Here is an 8912-nt window from a genome sequence, read left to right as displayed (position 1 = left end):
AACCTTATAATTCCTGACAACAATCACCTGTCATCACCGGGAGCACTATTTGAGGCTGGAACACAGATCCTCTCGTCGCTGGATGATTGTACTACTGAAGTTTATTGTTCTCACAGCTCCTGTGGACTTGTGCTTCGTGATTTGTTTGTGACTTCCCTTCTCTTCTGCTTCAGACCTTCCCCCCCGGACCTGCGACCTCCCTGCCGTGTGAACGTGTGTGAGTGTGGGCAAGAAGACGTGAGCGAGTGTGAGAGAGCTACCCTGTGATTCCTTGGAGTTTTGGATTCCCTTCACTGTATATATATTGTGCACTGGAACTGTAAATAAACTGCATTTTGGAGACATCTAACTGCTCTGCGTTTGAGTCCCTATAACCAGATCGTGACAAGGTCAGGAAGAACCAGGTAAGAAAACAGACAGGGAACAGTGACAGGCAAAACAGAAACTGTTAAACTGACAAAGAGGAAAAACCTGATTTTACTCACAATCTGGAAGTTGTGTCCTCCCTATATTAAAGCTGCTAAACAGAATCTGCTAAACAAACTGGGTTGAAACATTTTGACCCTCTTTAACAACATTCCAACATAACATTATCATTGATCGGGGAGACTGAAATTCATGATATATTTTTCTGTGGTTCAGCCACAACTTTACTAAAACCTCAGCCAGTAATAGGTAGGCCAACTTTTGGACCGTCCAGTTGTCTGTATGACTGCTGCAGTACCTACATCACATTTGCTCACTATCAGAAAGAGCCAAACAGCCCTGGTGGAGTGAGGAGCTGCAAAGAGAAGCAGATGCTCTGTTTCTAAAAATGTTTTAAGCTTGTTTCAAAGATTCTGTACAGCAGCTTTAAATGTTTTCCAAAAGCACACAGACACTTCTCAGTGTTTCTCACACTTTTTACAGTGTGGACCACCTGATAACAATGTCAAGCTCTCCCAAGGACCACTATGAAAGCATGAAACTCATAAATCTTACAACACAAAATTATTATTATTAAATTAGTAAAATTAGTATCTGCAGTAAAGATTTTTTCATACATTGTATACATTCTACCACAGGCAAAGTTGCCTCCATTTTTATAGTTTTTATTAATATTTTGTAATAATTTATTCTGTTTTGGGAGTATTTTTTATGTATCTGCATTATATTATACACACACATTAAAAGTGAATCTCTGTCCAAAAAATGCACTCAGTTTACTTCTTACTCACTATGAGCATCACTCATTATTCTCCCCCAGTAATTAAGGTTAGGATATGTATTTTTTTTTTTTATTCCAATCCATTCTTCTTTTGCAGCATTTAAATAACCTTTATCAGATTTGATGGTTTTGTTACAGACTTTTCAAAATTTGGGGATTAAATTGTGTTAAAATGTACAAAACAGTGATGTCATGTTTTGGACCCAGGCACAGAGAGACGTGATGAATTTAAGAATCTTATGATTTGATAATACTATGATTTAATAAAGAAATTTGCAGACTTGCACAGAGATGGTAAAATTCTGATGACTGATAACGGAGACAAAGACAACAGATGATGAGGGCAGGGAGGAACGGGGGTTTAAATGCACCAAGGAGACAGTCATAGACAACTTGGGACAACTGGAGACATTTAAGGATGCAGGGACTGACAGAGACAGGGAAGAAGTCTCATCGAGATTTATTTTGCCTGGCTGGGCAGCTCTCTGGGTGCTCAGCATCCCCAAAGCTCTTATCCTAGAATCGCCCCTGGATGAGACCCTCTACAGAGAGGAGAACCAGCATCTGTCCAAGTGGTGTTTATTGAACAATTTGGTGCTTAACACCAGCAAAACCAAGGAGGTCATTGTAGATGACAGAAGGCCCAGGAGGACTTTGCAAGCACCCACCTCTCCTCGTCCAAGGGGAGATGGTGGAGTGTGTGACCAGCATCACATTCCTGGGACTCCACAACACCTCAGATCTGACTTAGTCACTGAACACCTCCTTTCTGGTGAGGAAAACGAAGACTCCAGTATGGCACAGTCCAGGACAAAAAAGACTTGGCCCGGGTGCTGAAAACTGCCCAGCAGATTGTAGGGGAACAGCTAACAGACCTCAATTCAGTTTACGCTGGCAGACTGCAGAGGAAGGCCAGTCTTGCTGCCCCCAGTCACCGGGGATACAAACTGTTCATACTGCTGCCATCTAGGAAACAGTATAGACACATAAAGACAGCACCACCCGGCTGAGGGACAGCTTTTTTCCAAGAGCTGTGAAAGCTTTCCACCCACCTGCCCTTTGGCTCTGCTCCCCTGCAGACACAGTCACATAGACTCATGGACCCACATACTCACATTCAGTCACTGTACTCTAAAGACTGCTAAAGACTTTTGCATTTATCTTTTAAATCTTATTTATTTATCTTTTTGTATTTTCTTTATCACTGAGCGCAGCACTATGTTTTTAATTATGTTCTAGCAACATAATTAAGCTATGGTGAGCTCTTGTGAATAAGGGCACAAGGAGCTTCCTACACATGGCTAGCTTCATGTTTAGTTTAATATTTTTGTGAGGGTTTTGTGAGTGACCTAGCTCAGTGAATCTTGCACTGAATTACATGACATTTTCTATTCACATTCACATTAATAGACCAAATAATCTTTTTCATCACTCCTAAGAAACTGTATTTCTTTTTTTCCTCTCAGACAAAGTCACCCTGACCTCCTTTTGACCTCAGCTCAGCAAAACAAAGAGAAGCGCAACACTTGAAATAACGGCAGCATTTCACACGTCTGATTAAAAATTTAGACTGATCAAATCAGCCTTATTTATTCACAGCACCAGAGGCTACGCATGATTGGCTGAAATCTAGCATCAAGCTGTACTTGATTAGTGATGTCTGATGAGCTTCTTTCCGCTTGTGGGGTACGGGTGAGCTGGGGGTGGGGGGTGCTGTTGATTTGGGCTGATGATACTTAATCATACTAATCAATGAGCTCAAGGGAAGTGGGGGTTGGAGACAAGGAGTTGAAAGAGGAATTTAAAAAAACATCAGCGGATGGATGACTGTGGGAATGTGCTCCATTCAAATTATATAAATTACGTAATGTGTTGATACTGCAAGTTTTGGATACACTTAGATTAATATTAATACACTTACAGTAATATTGCTTATTTAATTCTAATCAGGAGTAGAGATGGCACGATACCACTTTTTTATGTCCGATACCGATACCGATATCATAAATTTGGATATCTGCCGATACCGATATGAATCCGATATAGTGTTTTTTAATCAACAAAACTGTTTTTTAAATATCTTGCTGCATTTTGTATAAGTTCATACTCAAGTTTAAAACAACAACTACACTAAAGCTATTCTGTTATACCTGTATGCAAAAAAAAAATATTTCATAGTTCAGCAATACTGATCAATCTAATAAACTTAAACCTACACCATCCTCCCTATTCTGGTATTTTAAAGAGTACTTAGCATAAATATTAAGCAACCTAACTAATAGGGTTCCAACTCCCAGCAACAACAAAAATAAATAAATAAAAAATAGGGAACCACCCCTCACGCTCCACCTCATGATGCTTAATCGCCGTAATCAACCTTAATTTGATGCAGTGTGAAAAAAAATGCACAGAAATCAATTATTTTTCAAGAAATATTAAATAGATTCAACATCTTTCTTCAACAGAATTGCAGACTGCACAGATGGTACCTTCCCAAAGGAAAAAGTACTATAGCTTACTAGGGTATATATATTAGACTTAATAGTTACTATATACAATAATGGACTTCTATTCATTTTGCATCAAATTAAAACTTTGGGTGTCAGATAATTATTTATTAAAAGCTAGACATTTTAAATGAGAATAAGAAAGAAAAGTATGTCTTTGTGCCCCCTTTTCCCTGTTAATGCCCTATCGGCCCCCCTGGCTAAACTTTGCTAGATCCGCCCCTGCACAGTTACCAGCCGTCAGCTAGTAGAAAAAGATCCTGGAGTAGAAAGTAAGATTAAATACATTCTAACAACAGCTGATCAAGCTTAAACGTGCTGCTGTTGTTCAGCCGCTGGTTTCCTCTTTCTGGTGCAAAGTGGGCCAAAAGCAAACTAGAGTCACGGACTCGCGACAGAAAAGCCGATCAGCTGATCGTTAAGCAGTTTCATGATTGAAGTAGCAGCAAGAAGAGGTTTGTTAAGCTTAACGCAGGAATGCTTTACAAACATTCAGAGATGGACTTACACACTTGCTTTACTTCTCTCGGGATAACTTTGTCGGAGATGAAATGCCGGGTTGCTAGCGAAGCTCCAAATGCTATCCAGACCACCAACAGGTCCTGCATGCCACAGCCGCTCTATCACGTGATGCATACTGCTCCGACGTGCTAACGTTCTGAGGTGAGTTACGGCGTGTTGCAAGTTTTGTGAGGTGCTTTCGTGATATTTAATGGATCGGATTACATTTTTTATTTTTCTCCGATATCCGATCCAGTAATTTAGGTCAGTATCGGACCGATACCGATACGTAATATCGGATCGGTCCATCTCTAATCAGGAGTACTTAATCAATTGTTGCAGATGATTTGAGGAACATTCAGCAGTTTTCTATTGGATTTTCTCATGAGCTGCTAAAGCTTCACTGAAGGTCACACTGAATGCTGACTGCCGTCTTTCACCCAGTATTGTCCTCAGTTGCATCCTTTTTAGAGTTGGCACAGAGGATATATACCATAATTGTCGGGCTAAAAGCCGCTACTTTTTGCACAAGCTTTGAACCCTGCTGGTTTTAGTCAGGTGCGGCTTTTCTATGGATTGTCCATGATTTTTGTGATCTCGTGATATCGTAAGACGATTTGTTTTGTTTGTTCCACTGTTGTACGGCACTACGTTGCCTGGCGGAAGGATCGGGGTTCAAGAGTGGTATGTTGGTCACATGTCCGTCTGCCAGGCAACGTAGTGCTGTACGAAGTAGCGCGAAAAACAAACTTCAAAGTAGCGCTACGCGTTCAGCGGGAGGCGTGGATGATGAGCGGCGATAAACTTGCGAAAAGCAAGTTATGCCCAACTCCACCAGTGGATTCTGACAGCGTGGAAAAGGGTGAAAACATCCATGATCACCAACGGATTTCGAAGGGCTGGACTGCTGCATGATGGAGAGGAGGACACCGCCACGGCCCTTCTGAGGGTGTTCGACTCTGACACTGACAACGAGGATTTGTTTGGTTTTGAAAGTGACAACGAAGGAGAGAAGCTGAGAGTGGATGACGAAGCCATCCTGAGCCTGTTTGTATCCGACACTGGAGGAGAGGACTTTGGTGGTTTTAGTGCGCAGGAAGAAGAGGAAGATGGTGGTGAATGACTGACTTTTCTTCTTGTTAAAGCCGTGTCGCTGCACCTGAGCCTAAAAGGTAGGCCGAATCTATTTTTCTGGTGTGCTGCAGGTTACTGTTATGTACTACATTTGTTACTCATTTATGAAGCACAGTACATGTTTTGTACTTGTAATTACCGGTACTTGTACATATACCTAAAAAGTTATGCAAATATGTACCCATAACTTGTTTTTCAAAATATTAATAAAAGGGGTGTGTCTCCAAACAGCCATCTCTTTCCTGGCAATTCCCTTTGTGCATATTCTCTTACATATGATAAGTCAACATTGAAACACCTGCGGCTTTTAGTCAGGTGCTGCTAATGTATGTACAAAACAGGATTTTCCCCTGATTTTAGCTTGTGCGGCTAATAATCGGGTGCGCTTTGTAGTCCGGGAAATACGGTACTTAAGATCTGTTCCATGCACTAGGAGGAACTTCGTTCTATAAAGGTCAGTGACTAGACCAGAAATGTCTTGGATAGGCATGCATGCTTGGATGACTGCATATAAGAGATAGAAGTAGCCACTGTCCTATCACCGGTTGCAGAACCTCAAGCTGAGCTGTTGCAAGTAGCTCCTCGTGGCTCTGAATGAGAAGTATTTGAAAGGACATTTCATGTTGAGGTAGTGTTCACCCATGTTATTAATATTATCATCATGCAAATTACTGTGTGCATTTGATGTGTAAGGGATGTTGATGAAACAACTTGCAACACTGTTGTAGTTTGCTTATTTGCATAACTGAGTTGTTATATGTGAGCTGTGAAAACACCTTCCTTTGTATACTTCAAAGCATTTCTTCTATCATGTCAACTGTGGATGGTATAGGATCCTCAGCATGTCCCATGGAGCTCTCTACCTGAAACAGAATATTGAGGACTGTTATAATGAGGGGAGGTATCCTTCATGTGCCAGTCAAAGGGGAAGGGAAGAGAAAAAATGCTTGAATGAAGAGGTGAAGCTGTTCAGGAATCTGATCGTTTTAAGCTTTTTTGTTTATTGCTTCTTTTTTTTTAAAAAAAATCTGTGTTTGTATGTGTGGTGTTAGCAGAAATATTCAGCAGGTATTTTTACGTTATCTAATGATGTATCATGGCCAGAAAGACCAACTGACTGCTTTAAGTGAATCATCGGCTCTTACATAATTCTACAAATAAGGATGAAATTCAGTGAGAGCTGCTGAAGTTTGATTACTAATTCAGAAGATCAAGGTGGAGCAGTGAGAACACTCAGTGTCTTTGCTGTTCTGGCAGATGAATGCCAAAATCAATCCTGAAGTGAACTCTGAAATATTTCCTTCATGGTGGCATGATTAAAGAAACTCTGTGCTGCTCTGTGGTCTGCATAAGTAGTGTTAGGGAAAATACCTGTCTTACTGCTGATTGCTGATCTATTGCTTCATAAGGCTTTGTTTTTCACCATGCTTCTGTAATGAGGAAAAAGGTTTGTGCATATTGTTATAAAATAACCCGTGCATGATCAGATGTGATGTTATTCATGGTAGTTAGCGGAAACACAACGGACCTACCAAGACAAACTATTGTTTGCTTTTGAATAAGCACCGTGAACACAGGAACTTTCTGTTTTACAAACAAAAATAGCTTATTTTATGACTAGGGAAAAGGAGCATTCCCAATCAGTAATGTGCACAATGGTACACATGTACAACAAGGGCGTAGATTTGGCATGGACGGAAGGGACATGTCCCCACCAATTTTTGATCTCTACGAGTAAAGAAAAACAAACCCGATAGAAAGAAAAAAAATGATCTGTCAACATCTCATTCACCTAGCAGTGCAGAAAGAGTTAAATTACATTCTCTACTGGAGTCCTACCTCATGTGACAAATATGGCCAATATGATTGGCTGTGCCTTTCAGGGAGCTCTGTTTAGTTTTTGTAGCGGCGAGCCTGCGCTGCGAGGACCTGCAAGGAGGAGAGGAGGATGGCAGCAAAAAGGAAGACCATGGATAAAAGAAAGTATTTTTCAAAGAAACCTGTAAGTCACTTAAAGTCAAGTTAACTCATAAAATGTGTCCGTCATAACGTTACAGGCTATGCTAGGCTTTGGCCCACATCAGTCTAAAATTGTATGCAACCATGAATAACGTGTTTTGGAAACTAACTGCACAACATGCAGCACTATTAGTTCTCTCAGTCTCAGAGCAGCATTTCTAATTTTGATTATTACTGTTATTTATCAGGTGACAGAGGCAGCTCTGCCATGTTGTAGCTCAGACAGAAGTGAAGAGGCGAGGTCACAGGTGACTGACTGATGATTTGGTGCTATAGATTAACAAGAGGAGCAGGCTCCTTCACATAGTGGATGTTGAGTTGTTGTGTGGGACACCAGTACTCCATGTCTGTTGCTGTAACAGTAGTTCATGTTTAAAATAAAAAAAAAATCCCAGCTCACTGAGTTGATCGGGGCAATAGTGCCTAAAATCTTGCATAATTTTGCTGAGAGATCTTTTACTCTGTGGTAATCTTAGATGAGTAGTTTTATGGACAAAACCCACCAGGTCATTCAGTGTTCCCTTAGTGCTAACGTATAACAGATTTTGGTGTACTATAACTGAGGTAATGTTGTTAAGTCCTTAAAGTCTTATTTTTGTATTGTCATGACTGTATTTGAAGCTATTTTTATTTTTGTATGATACCTGATTTATATGGAATATGGCTGAAGTAAACTAAAGTCTAAAATACTTAGTCAGTTATTTGTTTAATAGTAATTTAGCATTATATAATTCACATATAAAATTATGAATTATAATTTTAAATGGTTTAAAAGCAGGTAGAATAGCATATGTAAGCAAGTATGTTTCTCCTCTTTTTATTAAGAAGCAAAAACAAAAGGGAAAAAAAAACAGGGCAGGGTTCGGTGGTTGAATCATCCGTCCCCACCAATGCCAAAACCAAATCTACGCCTTTGAGGCACACACATCTGCAAGTATACCAAAGTCAAGATCAGCAGCATTTTCTTGCTATTACACCAATGAGTTAAACTGCAGGAATGTCTTAAAGACATAAAGACCTGGATGGCCGCTAACTTTCTGCTTCTTAATTCAGATAAAACTGAGGTTATTGTACTCGGCCCTGAAAAGCCTAGAAATATGGTATCTAACCAGATTCTTACTCTGGATGGCATTACCTTGGCCTCCAGTAATGCTGTGAGGAACCTTGGAGTCATTTTTGACCAGGATATGTCCTTCAACGCACATATTAAACAAATATGTAAGACTTCGTTTTTCCATTTGTGCAACATCTCTAAAGTTAGAAATATCCTGTCTCAGAGTGACGCTGAAAAACTAGTTCATGCATTTATTACTTCCAGGCTGGACGACTGTAATTCATTATTATCAGGATGTCCAAAAAACTCACTGAAAAGCCTTCAGCTAATCCAAAATGCTGCAGCAAGAGTCCTGACAGGGACTAGAAAGAGAGAGCATATTTCTCCTGTATTGGCTTCCCTTCATTGGCTTCCTGTTAAATCCAGAATTCAAAATCCTGCTCCTCACATACAAGGTCTTAAATAATCAGGCCCCATCTTATCTTAATGA

Source organism: Diplotaxodon limnothrissa, linkage group LG9 (genome assembly GCF_057381915.1).
Source record: "Diplotaxodon limnothrissa isolate DT_005_m linkage group LG9, D_limnothrissa_male_GT1.1, whole genome shotgun sequence".
In the NCBI taxonomy this organism is placed as follows: Eukaryota; Metazoa; Chordata; class Actinopteri; order Cichliformes; family Cichlidae; genus Diplotaxodon; species Diplotaxodon limnothrissa.
The sequence above is the reverse complement of the archived record's forward strand: the minus strand, read 5'-3'. Positions refer to the sequence as shown.